Source organism: Acromyrmex echinatior, chromosome 5, assembly GCF_024713525.1.
Source record: "Acromyrmex echinatior isolate Ae372 chromosome 5, ASM2471352v2, whole genome shotgun sequence".
Classification (NCBI taxonomy): domain Eukaryota; kingdom Metazoa; phylum Arthropoda; class Insecta; order Hymenoptera; family Formicidae; genus Acromyrmex; species Acromyrmex echinatior.
This window is the reverse complement of record NC_141856.1, coordinates 7,500,750-7,518,001: the sequence shown is the minus strand read 5'-3', so window position 1 is coordinate 7,518,001 and position 17,252 is coordinate 7,500,750. Positions and strand designations below refer to the sequence as shown.

The following is a 17,252-nucleotide window of genomic DNA, read 5'->3' as shown; positions in this document are numbered from 1 at the left end:
TTTACTCTATGACTAGATTTCGTTTGGTATTTTTCTTTCTACTTATTCGATTTCCTATTTCGTTCTTTATTTTTTTTTCTTCTCTTTTTGTATATCATTAAATATTTTTAATACTCTTTATTTTCTATGTTTCTTCTCTCTTTCGTTTCTTTATTCTTCCTTTCGTACGTTTATACTCTTTCATTTTCTTCGCATCCTACCTCTTTTTCGCTCACATCTTCACGTTCCTCTCACAATCAGTTACTTCGTTATCTTCGTTTCTTCTCCTATCTGCCAGATTCTCTTCCTTGCTTTGCGCATGCTTGTGCGGACGTGCCTTTACATGAACGAGCGGGAATATTTTGTTTACCCCGTTCTCTCTGAGTTCTTTGAATTCTGCGGCCCGCCTTTCCGCTCGTTTTCTCTTCTTCTTCTCTCTAAAAAGCCATGAACCTCCTGGGTTCTTCAATCGTTCGAAACTATTTTTATCGTTTTCGTTTATTTTCGATTTCTGATATCACTTTTTTTCTAAATCCATAATTAATACGCCAATCAAATCATTTTTAAAGTTTAGAAATCTAATTTGTAACATTTGTCGTTTTTTATTGCATCGAGAAAGCAATTCATGCATTTCTTTTAATTTTTTTGATAATAATTTTATTTAAAAAAAATTTTTATTATTTTTTAAAGTAATTAATTATTATTTATTTAATTAATAAGTAATTAATCATTTTTGTTTAAAGTCGTGAAAAAAGAAGAGATTCATATAGGAAAGGAATTTTTGTCTGCGTGTTTTAGACAGTCTCGCATCGATATACCACAATTTTCGAAAACGTAAATCAGTCGAAACCGTAGAGAAAAGGTTATCTCTACTCCTTGTTCGTTTTCTCATATAATCACTTCGTAATCGCGCGGCACAGAAGAGGTCCTTTCCCTTTATCGGACTCGACTCTGCAGCGCTTTTATCTTCGTTTTCTCACGCCCGGATTTTGAAAAAGGAAATATCACGTTTCGGCCGACATTTACGTCGTTTGAACGCAGCGTCGGTATACGTAAGATTACCACGCTTACAAACACACACGTGCGTGCACATTCATGAACGGGCGCGTCCACATTTTCGTAAGATTATGCAGTTATTCCCAGCATCCCGAGTTTCTCTTTCGGCACCGTATATCGAAGGAGAAAGAGGCTAAGGAAGAAGAGGACAAAAGTATGGATAAAAGGGAGATAGAATGAGACCCCCTGAAGGAGATATATAGGCATCGGAGCAACGAATGAGGTCCTTCTGAGAATCGGCCACCGACACAGTGCCCAAACTCGCGCTCGCGCGCGCGCCTGTGAGGGGTTAGAACTACCCCGGTCGGTTTTCTAGTGTACGATGACTACAAGCGATCGTCTACGATCGCTTCTACCTTTTTTTTTAGTCGATTATTTTTTTCGTTCTGATACCACCTCTTCTCCACCTTCTCTCTTTCTTTCATCTTCCATCCCCTTTCTCTCTCTTACGTCTCTAAATTGCTCGTGAGATTCGTCGGGATCGCATTCCGGTGTTAATTCTTTTACACCTCTTCTTATTCCCTTTTTATACTTCGAAGTATACCGCGTGTTCCATGCTGTTACTTCGTCACAACGATCATCGAGCCGCTTTATAATTCATTACGGATACACGCGTTCGTCATTTATTCTTCGCGAAATTGGCATAAATATGTAATTTTATTACGTCTGATTTTCGATACTGATTATCATCGTAATCGCAAAATAGCCAATTTTTGTGTATAACAAATCTCAGATAGTTAAGAATAATATTCTGTACCTTATCTCTATTAGTGCTAAATTATTAATAATATAATACAATTAATAATATAAAGAAAAAAAATAAAATATTGTTTTTTTTTTGTCTAAAGTATTTATACTTTTTCACTTTTCCTTTAAGTTTAATCATTAAACTCATGCTTTACTGTCAGCTAAATTTATAATTTATTAACTTGGAGTAATAATTTAGATACTGTGTCTAAATTATTCCTAAGACATTCTTTGTTTAATATTGTCTAAATTATTTTACTTTTAGTTAATTAAGCAAATTAATCCAAAAATTTAGCTAGCGACAAATGACGAGCTTAACGTTTAAATTTAAAGACTGGTGTGAAAAAGTGCAAATACATTGAATTAAAATACAATTTTATTTTTTTAATTTGAATTCCGATAAATTCTATTTTTACTACTTGTATTTGATGCTGCTTGGACAGTGGCGCTCAGTACCGAAATAACGAAACCTCCGGCATCCACCCTCTACATAACGCGACGAAGAGCGGCGAGAATATAAGCAGTGAACTGCTTGGCGCCACGGCATGCATACACACGCACGTACTCCTGCTTCTCTCTCTCTCTCTCTCTCTCTCTCTCTCTCTCTCTCTCTCTCTCTCTCTCTCTCTCCTTAGACCCTTCCTCGGGGAACTTTGCTGCCTACGACTCACGTGACCCTCTGCATTCTGTGTTTTCTGTGAATGACTGTGCTTACGGACCAATCCCAAGGAAAGACAACGAGGAAGAGAGGGAGATGATGCAGGAGCAAAGAAGAAAGAAGGAGAGAAAAGGGGGAGGGGCTGGACCTGAGCATCATTTCGAACATAGGGCCGTTCGCGTTCCTTGGCCTCTCTCGGGACCCAAACTGGGATTGGAACTTCGAGGATAGTTCTGCGCGATCTCGATTCCTTGTGACAGATATCGCTCCTCCCTTTTTTATTGCACGCTTCTAAAATAGTTTCCTCTTTCATTGCAAATCAAATTTTTGCGATCTTGACGTACTGTGAGAAAATTTTTCAATTGAACCATTCCAAAATATCATACTTCGACGCAATCGGAAAAAAATATTTAATATGATAATGTTAAAAGATGATTCTTTTTATTCTTACTTTCTCATTCATTTTTATCTCATCTCGCTAATTATTATTCTTCGTTAGTCGTTACTTTATATAAGTATCTTTCAACGTGTTTTTCTAATGTTATTAGTTCCTGCTATTTTATATTTTATTTTCAAGTATCATTTTTATTTATTTTTATATATTTTTATCTCTAATTTATGCTTATAATCGATGTATGTAAATAGAAAAACAACAAGAAACAAAAAAAGAAATACTTAACCTGTTTTTGCGACAGATTGATTGTTCATTCCGGACGAAACGATCGTAAATTCCTGTTGTTCGTAAAAATTATGTTTAGCAATATAGCCATATTTTTTTCCTTTTTTTTTTATAGAAAAAGAAACTTGTCTGTCTTTAGAGATACCGGCGGTCTGGTAGGTAAGATTTTTTTGGCCAAATTCCTAACAGAATGGATGACCCATTAAAAAAAATCCCAACGCAGACGCCTATGCATTTAAACGCGCGAAAGATAAAAGACGTGTCTTTCATAATCTGATGAACTCAAAAGCGATAACAAACTTCAAAAATATCACTGATACGTATGATCGATTTTTCCGAGTACTATGGTTGGACCTTCATAAAATGTTATCCAATATCAAATATTAAGCAACAGTCTTTCATCAATATTATATATAGCCACTCTATATCAAGATCTCAAATATTAAGCTTAGTGTCATCAAGTTTTATAGAGATCAGTTATTATATTATATATAACTCAAGAAATTGTATAATTCGTGAATAGTAAATTCATTTATTTTGATAATAACGGTTACAGTAAATTCTCGTAAAGCTAACTTGTTTATTACTTGATTAATCCGTGGGAAAATTTTTACGGATGAACTTTCTTCCTTTGGATGGAATGTAGTGGTAGCCGAGGGTGATCCTTTTTCGGATAATCTTAAATATTGTGACTATATCGCCCGCGAGCACACACATCGCGCCCACGCAAAACGGTGTAGGGTGCCGCGTGGGAAATTGGCGCTTCTTTCTTACCCTCGATCGACCTGGTAGACGATTCTTAGTTTCTCACGCATTTGTGGACCGAGCGACAACGAAATAGCATCAATTCTTTTCTCATATAAAGGCGATGTCATGATTCTTCGCGGTTTTTGTACCTTATTACTCTTCTTTCTGTTTTTCTATTCTTATCTTCTTTTTATATTTACATGATACCTATCAGTTAAAAATATTCATATGTAATTTTTTATGATTTCTACCATATGTTAAATATATTTTTCGACATTATCACGAAATTTTCATCAAATATGTTTTTTAATTGTCAATAAACCAGCAATATTCTGAGATATCTTGTGAAATTTCGAGAATTGGCTGCTATTTTCGCTGCTACTCGTTGACTTCTGGTATAATTTTAGTCGTAGGGGTGCTTCATATTACATCGCAGGAAGAATTTTGTCAGTATTTCTGCTGCGCCTCTTGAGAGAGTGGCAAGAGCAAAGATCCGAAACTTGGCGTAGGAGAGGAGGTAGAGAGAAGGGCAGACTCTTGAGAACGGCCCATCGATTCCGAGAACCGTGGGGTAGGTCCTTTCAGAAAAAAATGTGTCCATAAAGCGTGTATCGGGGCCTGGGAAAAGGGAAAGGGCGCGTCGTGAGACATTTTCCCAGTTCGTAAGGAAAATAGATGCATTGAAGAAATGACGGTGAGGGGGAGGGCAGGATTGCAGTAACATTCAAAAAGGAAAAAGAGGAAAGACGTTGAAATAAATCGACGTTTGACAATTTATGTTAAAGTCCGCGTTTCTCAGAAATTCATTGTGAATCCTCATTGATGATTCATCCCGTTTTATTCGCTACTTTTTAACTATCCCACGATGACGGGATAGCTATGAATATAGAAATATCGATGCGTGAGAAGAAAGATGAGTAAATTCGAATAAAAAGAGGAGGATTTTAGTCGCAAATTTTCGCTCAATTTTTTTAATTCGCCTATTTATATTATCGTGATACTTTTTTCAAGAGTAAGCAAGGTGTCTCTTAAAATCTTTGAAACTAAAATTTAAACTCCAGATAAAGAAGACTCTGTCAACATTTATCTTGTATTTAATAAATAGAATTTAATGAAACTTAAATAAAATTCAGTGTTTGCAATTCATGTTATTTCACAATACTAAAACTTTGTACACTTTGATAGTTTAGATCATTGAAGTTAACACTAACTTTCTCTTGGAGAAGAAAAAATCCTCTCCCCTTGTTCGGGATACTTCAATTTGTTAAACACGCCGCGCACAAACGCGGGTCCCGAAAACAGTTGCGGTATCTTGTTAGCGCCATACGCGAGCGGCCGTCATAAAAAAGTGAGAAACTCGAGAGACCGTTTCCGATCGAGGGCTCCGACACTCGGCGATTCTTGGAAGGTCCAGCACAAAATTCGAAGGTGCCGCTGCGACCTCGGGCAAATGGAGATTTCGTATGTCTTGACCTTCGTCAAGGGAGGAGCCCGAGAGCCGAGGCAAGGAATCAGCTATGGCTCCTGCTAGGCCGACGATCTTTGGCGGCTTGGCTCGCCAAGAAATTGCGAGCTTCTTCGAATGAAACGGTACAGCCATCTCAACTCTAAAATCGCATATCAATCTTTAATAAACCGTGATATATTTTCATTTAGATGACACGACTTGACACGAAGGTATCGTTCGCTTTATCGTAAAAATTTATTTCAATACTGATGAATGAAAATAAATTTAAGTAAATTTATGTAAATAAATTCAATAAATTTATTTATGTATTATACATATATGATGTTTAACTAATAATATATGTACATGTAAATTTTTTTCAAGGAATTTATTATGAACTTATCATATAGGTACATCGAAATTTTGTGAAAAACTTATGTTAACATTCTGAGCGCTTGAGAATATTTAAAAAATGTAGCTGCTTTTACTGCATAGAGCGTTAACCTATTCGAGGGAGGGACGACGGATGGAAGGGAGAAGTATAAGGGATGGAGAAGAAACCGAGATGAAGAAAGGGAAAGAGAGACCGATTGGGAGGTGAAGATAAAAGGATACGAGGCGGCGGCATAACCAAAGAGTAGAAGCCGTAAGAGGCACTCTCCTTCCTCAACAAGCAGAAGCACAGTAACGGAGAAAGACAGAAAGAGGACCCAGCATCGTGCATGGAAAAGTAAAAAAAAGGAAGGAATTATAAAGAGAAGGGGAATATATACGGTGAGAAAGAGAGGAAGAGAGCGACGAGATGGTAGAGAAAAGTGGTGAAAGAGAGAGAGAGAAAAGATTAAAAGAGGAGGTAGCAGGAGAAAAGAGAGGGAATAGGGGGTGGAGGGTTAACCGTGCGGTCTGAAACCCTCGCTATCTCGGCCACGATCGCTGAGCTTCGGGGCCTTATTGTGTTGTATCGGCCTGGAGGCCTCGAAGAGAAGATGAAACATGGGGCTCCGTTCCATCGAATCTACCTCTAGTTATACATCGTATTATGATACGCTTCTAACGACCGTGAGATGCCGATAATGAGAGGCGGCTCCGTACTCTCATTTCCTTTCCCTTTTTCTTCTCCATCTTTCTTCGTTATCTTCGTTCAAGCATCCGTAGATCCGTTATAGGTCTTGTCGCGAGAGGAGCACATCAATTCAAAAAATTATATCTATTGACTTTTCAAGCGATAAAATCGGCCAAAAATTCATTCATAAGTCCGTAATAATAAATTGCATCATTAGATATTAAATGCATTGTGTTACGTGTCTAATAGAAAAATTATATCTGCTGAAATTCTTAAAAAAATTAACGAATATAAAAGAGAACTTCTTCAATTAATTAAACTTTATAAAAGTGATAAAATTTGTATTAGTTTATCAAAAGATTGATGAGATGATTATCAAATAACAAAAGGTTTTTGGGGGGGGGGGGGTATAAAACTAATATTTTTTGCAGAATTATTTATTATTAAAGAATTTATTTCGCAGAATTTTACACTTTTAAAAGCTTTCTGCGTATTTTAATGTAATAATTGTTTTCGGCAAGAAGAAACTGATTTTTTTTACCTTTCTTGTGAAAGTTGATTTATGTGCGTACATAAAGGTGTATAAGATATATTATCCATTTTCCTAAGCAACATTCTTACCATCGTATGTGCATATGTATATGTATACATTTATATGCACATATATATTTATATATATAAATATATACGTTTTTTTTTGCAATCGCATATCTCTTCTGCGAGATGTCGATGGTGCACGATCTACGATCTTGTAGGCTGGCAAGGTAAACGGGTTTCTTTGCTCTCTTAATGCCGCTCGTCTGCGATAATTGGTGATCGGGCATTTTTATACAGACGCACAGTGAGAGAAAGAGAGAACGGGACACATATGGGTGAAAGAAAGGAATGAAGAGTGAAAGAGTTAAATAAACGACAAGAGAGGAGGGAGCACCTGAGGGCTTGGTAGGCGACGCCTAGTCTACCTCGAATATCCTCGACTCCGGTCATTAGCATATCGTATGAACGGCAAAATTCAAAGAGTTTTACGTAAATATCTCAGGAAAAATTCATATTTCCTTTAAGAATGTCAGCGAAAGGACTTTTTGTTCTAGGACCTTTGACACATTCTTCGTAGAGTTCGAACATCTTTATTTCTTCTTTTAAGAGAAAATCTATTAGTATATCACACATGCTAATTTGATCAAATACATAAAATCTTAGAAGGAGGTTATATTTGTATATAAATTTGCGAGATATTAGATTTGACATTACAATTTTATCGAGTTTATAATATGTTATAAACTTAGCATTGTTTATATAATATTATTCTATGATCAAGTTGAACTTGATTTTTTTCTTATCGAAAGTATCTTTCATTCTTTACTTTTCAACAACTATCTTTAAAAAAAAAATTCCCAAATTGATTAAAAAATTTCGTAGAAGTATATAAATGATGACTAGACGAATCCAGAACGAACCCTGTTATTCCAATATCCTGTTTGATGGTCGAAAGCGAAACGCGTCGAGGATACGTCGCGCGCGGATTAGGCACACCTCTCCGTGAAGAATCAGGAGAGAACGCTTTTGTGGAAGTTCAACGGGCGGGTGTCCAATGAGCGGGAACGGGGATAAACGATACCGTAGGTCCGGCACTGAACGCGCGCGGCTCGACGGGTTGGCGCGGACATTCCACGGTCCACAGGTAGCATTAAAGGAATGCAGATAGGATGAATGAGGTGGTCCATGCCACTGTCGATGGATGCGGAGTAGCACGAGAAAGAGAGAGAGAGAGAGAGAGAGAGAGAGAGAGAGAGAGAGAGAAATGGAATCGAACTGCCAGGGGCGAGAGGAAGGCAGTGAACTCGCGCGTTGGTAAGACGGAGAGAGATGTCGGGAGATGTCGAGAGAGACGGAGAAAGGAAAACCGAGGCGCATTCCACGTTACCACGATAATTAACGGCTATATTCCAACCTCATCCCACGGAGTGATCCACCGACAGTGGATGCGAGAAGGAAAGAAAAAGAAGAAAAGAGAGAGGAGAAACGATGAGCGAAGAGCATTTGAATAAAAGGCGCGAGTACACAAGTTTCCTTTAATCAACGCATTCTTCCGCGGTAACGTAAAGAAACTCTGACCACGCGCGACAACACGATAAGATTCCTCTGTGGCGTGTAATCGAGAACGGGTCGGTTTTTTTTTATTTACTATCGTTTGCCCTCCAATTAACATTTAAGAGGAATCAATTTTGTGAGATTTTGGGTAAGAGAGTAGAATGGCAAAATCCTTGCCTTTGGCATTGACAATATCTCGCATGTGATATAAATAATAATCAAAGCACTTTAATTAATGTTAATAATTTAAATTCTCTAAATACAAAATACTATTGTGCGTATTTTGTATTTAAAGAATTTAAATTATTAACATTAATTAAAATGCTTTGAATATTATTATTATTTATATCATATGCGAGATATTGTCAATGCCAAAGGCAAGAATTTTGCCATTCTACTCTCCTATTTATTCAAAGAATATTCTATAACTCTTAACGACCGCACCGATATCGTTACATCGTCATTGCGCAGATTTTATATACAGTAAAAAAGCTGCGCAACTATTTAATGATACTGTTAGAATCGTTAAGAATTACAGAATAGGCTCCTTAGTATAATAGAAAATTTTTTATTTTATTAAATCGCTGTAAGATTTAATAAAACATGACATTTATTTATAAAAGTATGTATACATATAATATTCACAATACTTCTATGCGTTTCTATGCTGTTAAATAATTGTTATATTTGTTTTTTATATTTATTTCAAAATTGAGGAAGATAACTTAAAAAGTGACAATGATTTTTTTATACAAAAATTATTTCGATTCATTGACGCGATCCAATCATAGCTTAAGCGCAAAATACAAAGTGTTTTCTCCTCGCATCTTCCGAATCTTTTTGGAGACAAGACGTTTCCAAAAAGATCTTGCCACCATTGAAAGAGAACGTTCAAGTTACACGTGACCAACGAGGAGCAACAGATACGAAGAGGGCTATCGCTCTCCACGCACTGGGTCACCGACTGATAAGCAGCCGCGGTGTCGTACGACAAAAATGCGCTAGACTACGATATTACTTGCATAGAGAAATAAAATGCTTAGTCCTATGTGTGCCAATACGATAATGACCCTACGGAAGTAACTTTTACCTCATGACAGCACTAATAAAAACACGTTACTTTATTGATAACAAACTTGTCATAAGTGACGTTCGTCGTATTTTAATTTTTGGAAATTCAAACTATTACATTATATTCTCTAAATCTAAATCAGTAAAATTTACTTGAAAAAGAAAGATAGTAGGTCTTTAAGTATTATACAATTAAAATACCGATATTTGTACGTCAGTTTCAATATCACGTACATTGAATTTATAAACTAAAGCAAGGTTACCTAGATTAGGGATTCTACATTTCATTGACTTTTTTAGTTGAATTTCTCTGTGAATTCAGTGATTATACCCAGTAGCATGAAACCGATATCAATGATTATCCATTGATTCGCATTTAGAGAGTATTTAACAAATTCCGATGAATTCAGATCTCGATACGATAGATACGTGAAAATGGTTTCTATTAGGAAATGAAAAATAAAATTAGTAATATAAAATCTGTACAACATCGGCACAATATTTTTTCCATATTTTGTTTTTTGTAAACGTAAGACGATTAAATACCGGACTTCAAATTGCGCATAATTATTTCCCTCTCACTACTGTCTCTTTTCCTTCCACAAGAAAAGCGCGCACGCGATTTCCACATTCAAAGCTTCTTTTATTGAACGTATGATAACTATATAATTATATCATACGCAAATTTATATTATCTATTTTTGTGCTATATTTTTCTACTTCTTTTATTACCACCTATGATGAATTAATTTTTTAGCTAACACTGTTATTTTTTTTATCGACTCGAAATTAAATTAAAACATTTTTCTTGATGAATCAACTTTTAGTTAACTATTTTATCGTCAATTTTGATATAGTATTTTCTATAGATATGTTTTGATTAGTTTTCTTGATTTTGATCGCTTATATTATCTATTTTATATAAAGTAGTCTTGGAAGAAGAGTATCGAAAGATATTCGCTGCTATATTTTAATCTTTCCCTACTTCTATCTATCAATATGCCAGCATTCGGTTTTTCCGTCTTTCGATCACGTCTATTTCGTGAGTTGATAATGGAACGCGGCGTCATTAGATTTCGAAACAATCTATTTTCATTCATGATCGTAAGCACGATGGAAACGAGCGCATCGCTCTTTTTTTATAACCATAATAACGCGGCTGCTTGATTCACAGGAACGCGATCAATGATCATTATCGCTTTAATATTTTAAGGCTCATAAGCGACTGACGTTTGTATTTTTCATGATTGAGAGAAAAACATATGGTGTATGGTGTCACCATACGCCTCCTTACCGTAACCAGTGGGTCGTTTCATGACTTCCCATCGATCGTGCTTGCATTTAATATACGAGCCTATTACAGTATTCGCTCTATTTCTATTATTTAGATATTTATTTTATTTATTTATTTGTAATTAAATATTCACTTTTGAATGAATGTCGATTATTTTCAAAATAATTGCATCAATTGTCCGAGACTTAATGGATTTATATGAACTTGTTTTTAAACGACCGAAATACTTTGTCTTAATCCGATACATACTGCCGATATCACATTCCAACGGTACTGAACTAAATATTTCTCGCGGAGCATATAAGTATCTCGACGTCATCCTCTTTCGTACGATGAACGTACGAGGTCGATAGGTCGATAACCGGTTAGTTCGACTTGGCTATTGACACTTTTATGGAGTGCAATCAGCGCCTTTCTCAGTTTGATTTTCTGCAGTACTTTATACCTTTTCGTAGGATACTTAGAATTATTGGACACTTTTCACTACAAGTACTAGAGGATAAACGAAAAAAAGATATAGTAATAGTGATGATACAACGGATGGAGAATTTACAAATAATAAGGTTCGAAAAACATAAATAAATAAAAAAAAGCTAATTTTCAATTAATTTGAACAATATTTTATTTTTGCGATTTAGATCCGATTCCAAACAAATGTAAGATTAAACATATTAAGAATCTTTTACTTTAGACCGTATATGTGAGAACATAATCAATACTAAAAATTTTAAATGCCTATTATGGTTGAAACTGGATCTTCATTGCTCTAAATAATTCAAACTTGAATTACTATTATATACTATATATGTACTTGCATAATATACCATATTGTAGTCTTTTCAAATTGCGCGCCAAATTGTTTTTTCCGACTACAATATGCAAGTATATAGTTTAAAAAAACAATATGCACATATATAGTATATATTGGTTAGTAATTCAAGTTTGAATTATTTAAAGCAATGAAGATCCAGCTTCGACCGCAATAGGCATTTTAAATTTCTAGTATTGATAAGAGAGATTAATTTTAATCTCAGTTTAACTTACTATTTATCTTATCTAATTCTTAAAATTGAAAAGAAAAGAATTAGTACAAGAATTTTAAGAATTAAAAAATACAAATAGTACTAAATTAAATCAAGATTAAAGTTTCTGACATTTGTGGAACCAGGCCTTAACTCTCAAGATAGCATAAGAATCGAAGAATATTGAAGATAAAAATTGTGTCTTCCATAAAATCGTCCCTGAATTTTCTGCCAAAGATTCGATGGTCCCTCAGGATATCTTGTATACGCTTCTTCGACAGTCCCATAAATCGATTATTTGGAGATCAAATTCCAGGATCGCAGACATGACAACAGGGACCTAGACAAGATGAGACGCGGTGGTCCATCGCAGAGCCTTCCTCGTGGAAGGAAGGGAAAATTTTTTTTCATTAAGCCTCTTCTACCTGGCGCTTGCACTTAATCCAAAAGACTCCGTTTGTCTCTACTCTTTTCCTCCTATTCCTTTATTCCTTTTTCGCCTCCTCTTTGCCTGCGTCTCTCTCACTCTCGATCGAGGCGGCCTCTCACCCGTTCGCTCTTCTCGTTTCTACGTCTATGAATGGGATTCTTTCGTGAACAGCGTTCACGCACACTGGTGCATATCGCGACAGCTTCAGTACGTATATACATCGCTCACAGCGAGAGACAGAAAGAGAATGGTTACGTGCTTTCGTAGTATGTACGTACTTTGCGTATACACGTACATTTCACACCGGCTGCACGATTCTACCGCGAGCATTCCAACCTATTCCCATGACGAAATCCAAGACGAGTCGCCGCTCTGATAGCTCCGCTCGGCCGTCGTCGAAGAGCAAACTCCGACGACGACTCGTGTGAGTGCGAGACGGGCAGCAGGCATAACGGGGAACTCGTTTTCGGAGTTCTCGAACCTCGACAAGTTGATTCAAGAAACTCTCCTCGTGAGTGGTCTCGTTTAAGATCGCCCGTCGCTCGCGGCGAGAAAAAAAAAACTCCTCTCCCTCTTCCCACACATCCGTGCCAACTCCTGTGAGAATTTTCGGGATTTTCGTAAAGTGGCGAACAAGAATCTCCTTAGTTAACTCGTGCCGCGCGTGACGAGCCTTCGTGAGATTTTTTTTTGTTTAGAAACTTTTAATGAGAAACCAAGCTACGCGATTTTGAATACTCAAGTTACTTGGAGTGCGTAGTATGATTATATGTGGAATACATGTGGAGTGTGTGTTATTAGATAGATTATTATTGTCAATTATATTTTTTAGGAGAAGGAATATTAAAGATAAAAATCTAGTACGTCTTTTTTTACAAGGGAAATATATGTATTACGAAATATATGTAAAAATTCTTTTTAGAAAGAGTGAAAAAAGAGGTATTACATAATTAATGTTCCATATTCTATACTTTAAATAAACTTATTCGAAAGAGTTAGAAAGTTGTTGATAACATTTCTTTTATTCGATATACAAACTTTGATTTATTGTACTTTATCTTAGTATTGAGATTAACTTTCTCTCTATCTTCGTATATTTTTATAAGCTTCTCGAATAAAACCTAAATATCCAACCCAATAGTAGTTTTAATTTTTCTTCAAGGATATTGTTATTGAAGGTCTTCTTATTTCAACCCAAGTAATGGCAACTTTAATTGTCAAAAATTATTTTACTTTTCGAAAAAAATTAATATATCAAATGAAAAATTAACATCCAAATGCAATACAATCTTAACTAATCAAGTTAATTTTATTAAATTAAAAAGTAAAACAAATGGTACTGTTTCTTGTATTTACTTAACTCTAATGATATGTATCATTCTTATAAAAGATTTGATATCAACAAAATTGGCATGGTATAAAGTTAAATTCCTCAAAAGAATCCCGCACATTTCTTATGGATTTTGGTTCTCGGTCAAATCTTTTCATATTTTGGGAAATTGTAATATCAGGTGTCTTAATTAAAAGTGTTAATGGGCGCGATCTCCTAAAATTAACCCATTTCTTTATACCATGCCAAATTAAATAAATAATAAACATTAATCTAATGATTGCATCTTCGTACATTTTTATTACATATTTTATGTATATATTAAAAATGTGTCTTAATCCTAATTCTAAATAATTTAGTGAAGTATGAAAATGAATTGAAAGAAATGTAACTTAAATTTTTTTTCATATTTATTATTGCAAAAAATTTCATCGAGGAAGCATAGTCGTTTTTTTTTTTACAAGGCCGCGCATTTATCATTGCTGAACCACTTCCATGTCCGGTGCGTTTAATCGACCTCTTCCGCAAAATTCTGATTGTCAAGCCAGACCGGAGAGTATCAGCATAGCTAAACTGCATACGTCATCGTCATTCATGATTTTTTCCAACCATTCACGCGTGACGCGTTGTTTCCGACTTAGTCATCGACTCCCATCTAATTTACGGAAGTATTCAAGACAAGTTTCTTCATTGTGGGTGCTTAGTTACGTAGAAGAGAATTAAGATTGATGATACGTTTAATAATAATAAAAACAACAATTTAAAAAGAGTGACAATTCTACCAATTCCGATTATTATTTGGAATTTATAAAGCGCGATCACTGTACCATCGATCGTATAACAAAATAGTATTATCGATCGGATACCTATACGTCATTTAATCATATCAAGCAAATTACGAATTTACCTTCGTTTTACATAAAATATTAACATGTAGAATTACGGTAACTTTACTTAATATTATTCACAACGTAATTCTTGACGGGCGGGGCTCATGCAAATTTCGGATGCGCGCGCGCGATAATTAACGCGGTGACGTGTGACCGGTAAATATCAATTCTGCGAAAGAAACGGAAGTTCGGACGCAAGGAGGAACATTAAAACGAGGGTTTGCGTTTTATGAGCTACGTAAACGCCGCGAAATTGCGCAGTTCCACCCACGCGACACGGTCGTTCACCCGCAACGTATGATTTTCTTATAGCTTCCGCGCGCGTCGTTAGGGATAATTTCAACTTCTAGCTACTGCTTTCGGCAACATAGGGATTCTTTCAATACATTTATATTGGAACAACAACAGTCGGCACGCTATTTCGTCTTTTGCATGCGCGACGTGTTCAGGATACACCGAAAAAGGAACGTACATGCCGATAGTATCGATCTTTTGATTCTTCGATTAGTCTTTGGTGACAGCCTGATCTTCTCGAGAATCAGGAGGGTCATAGTCAGGAGTTTTAGCAGGAAAAATTGCAACGTTGCACAGAACGAGCGAGGTATAAATAGGCCTTGACTTGATAGTGCACTTTATTAGCAATTTACGCGAAAATTGAGTGAAGACAAGAAGAGACTGGATATACTAATATACACACATAAAAGAAAATATCCCTTTACAGACATAACAGTATATCAATTTTTTACATTACTTTGTGCATATGATAGTGATGGGCATTCGAATTTTCCTGATTTTCATCAATTTTTCAAGTTTGTGGCAAATCTAATCTTCTTGATTTATATTGTTTGGTACGAATTTTGACGTTCAGTAAACCGGTAAATTTCATCGTTAAGTAAAAAGAATGGAACAGGTGAAACCGCCGTTACCGGACGCTCAATAGCATACGCGTGGACGACGCTTAAGAATTGCTAATGTTTCTTCCTTGCGTAGTTCAGCGTAGAGTGGAAGTATTCTGGAGCACGACCGCGCGCATAGAATAAGAAATGTTTTTGCGATAATATTCTGTATAGAAACGTCGCGGCGGCGATGTGAAGGGTGAGTAGGGCTCCATAGGAATTATATGATGGGAAGGGAAGCAATTATTGGGATGATGGATGGCCCCAGGGCGCCGCTGTAATGCTTCTCTAACCAAAGATCTCTGCTCCTCTCACCACCTCTTTCTCATTCTCCTCTCACAACAGCCCTCGCCTCCTCCGTCCCTCTGCACTTGATCCGCCACCCCGCTTTCTCTTTCACGAAAGGGAGAGAGAGAGAGAGAGAGAGCTTATTACAGGAGATTTCAAGAAATTGACAGAATTGTGCGAAAATGCTATTAGAAAGAGATTACTCATTGCGTTTGGATTCACTGTATTCAGTAAATTTTTGAATAAAGTAATCTATAATTTATTAGGTATATTGGAATATAATTTTTATCAAAAATAATGTTTTTTTTTTTTAATATTGTAATTACTTTAGATTTATATTTTATACAAATTCTTTGCGGAAAAAAGTTTTTTTTTCTGTGAAAAATCTTGGTCACAGGTTTATAAAATTAAGTTAATCCGTTTGTTTAATTTGAAAAGTTAAAACTCGTTTGAATTTTCATCTACGATCTTACATTTCTATCGCGTTTACGCATGATTCGTTGCGTGACTCATACCTTTGTGACGTCACGTAAAAGCCGATTCTGTTTAATCTGATCGATACAATTTAGATTTGTCCGTATTAATTCGATTTATCTCACAATGAGAGGCGGCGGGATGAAATTGTGCGGCGAAGAATGCCCCGCCTTGACCTAAAGTCTAGGGTTCGCTAACCGCGACATTTTCAGACGCACGATGCGTGCTCACGCGTGCGTGCGAGCGTGCCTTAACGATCTTCGGCAAACTAAATGACAGCTGCGGCAAGGTGCGATGGAGGACGAAATTATTCTAATTATAATGAATAATTGCCTTTTTCAATATTACTATATATTACTATTTTTATTATTATTAAATTTATTATTTAAAATGATTTCTTGTAATAGAAGCAAGAAGATAATAATCAATTATAAGCAACAATTACTATTATTATGAAATAGGTTTTTTAAACAAATTCCAACTTTAGCACATCGTAACGAAGAGCGAAAATTTCAAGCTAAATTTTTACTACAGATTAATATTCTTCATGTTCTCTCTCTCTTTTATCTAATCCTAGTGAACACTTAACGAACGTATCTCGTAACATTCCATGAAAATAATCTTAGCACTTTTGATTAAGAATAAGAAATATCGATCGATCACATCAAAGATGAAAGAATCGGTTTCCAAGAGACAAGAGATCCTTAAGTACTTGAAGGGCTTAAGTGATCGTCTTGACTTTTATTCCTCTCACGATCCACACTCACTGATCTTCTTTCGCCAGACTACGTAGAACAGATAGCTGAAGAAACCGTATATGGATTCTCGAAGCTATATTCCATTCCTCTTCTTAACCCTTCCCGTTTTTATCACGATCTTCCGCCTTCGCTCGTTCTACGTCAAACCTCGCAAGAGACACGACTGCAGCTACTTCAGCTACAACTCGTGAATTCTTGAGTTGCCATTTTTGACCGCACTATTTGCAATTACCTTCACGTCTTTACGACATTTGCTACATTGATTCTTAAACTTCTCGTAACTCGTAATGAGGCGTAAATTTTATAGAGTTGACGTACGAAACTCTCCTGTA

The 17,252-nt window shown here is 35.9% G+C and overlaps 1 protein-coding gene across 1 annotated transcript in view; it reads left to right on the top strand.

The window, feature by feature from the left end:
- Window positions 1-17,252, top strand: part of LOC105149204 (serine/threonine-protein phosphatase 4 regulatory subunit 1) — a 138,419-nt gene that overhangs the window by 71,838 nt on the left and 49,329 nt on the right. The gene's annotated exons all lie outside the window — the stretch shown is intronic.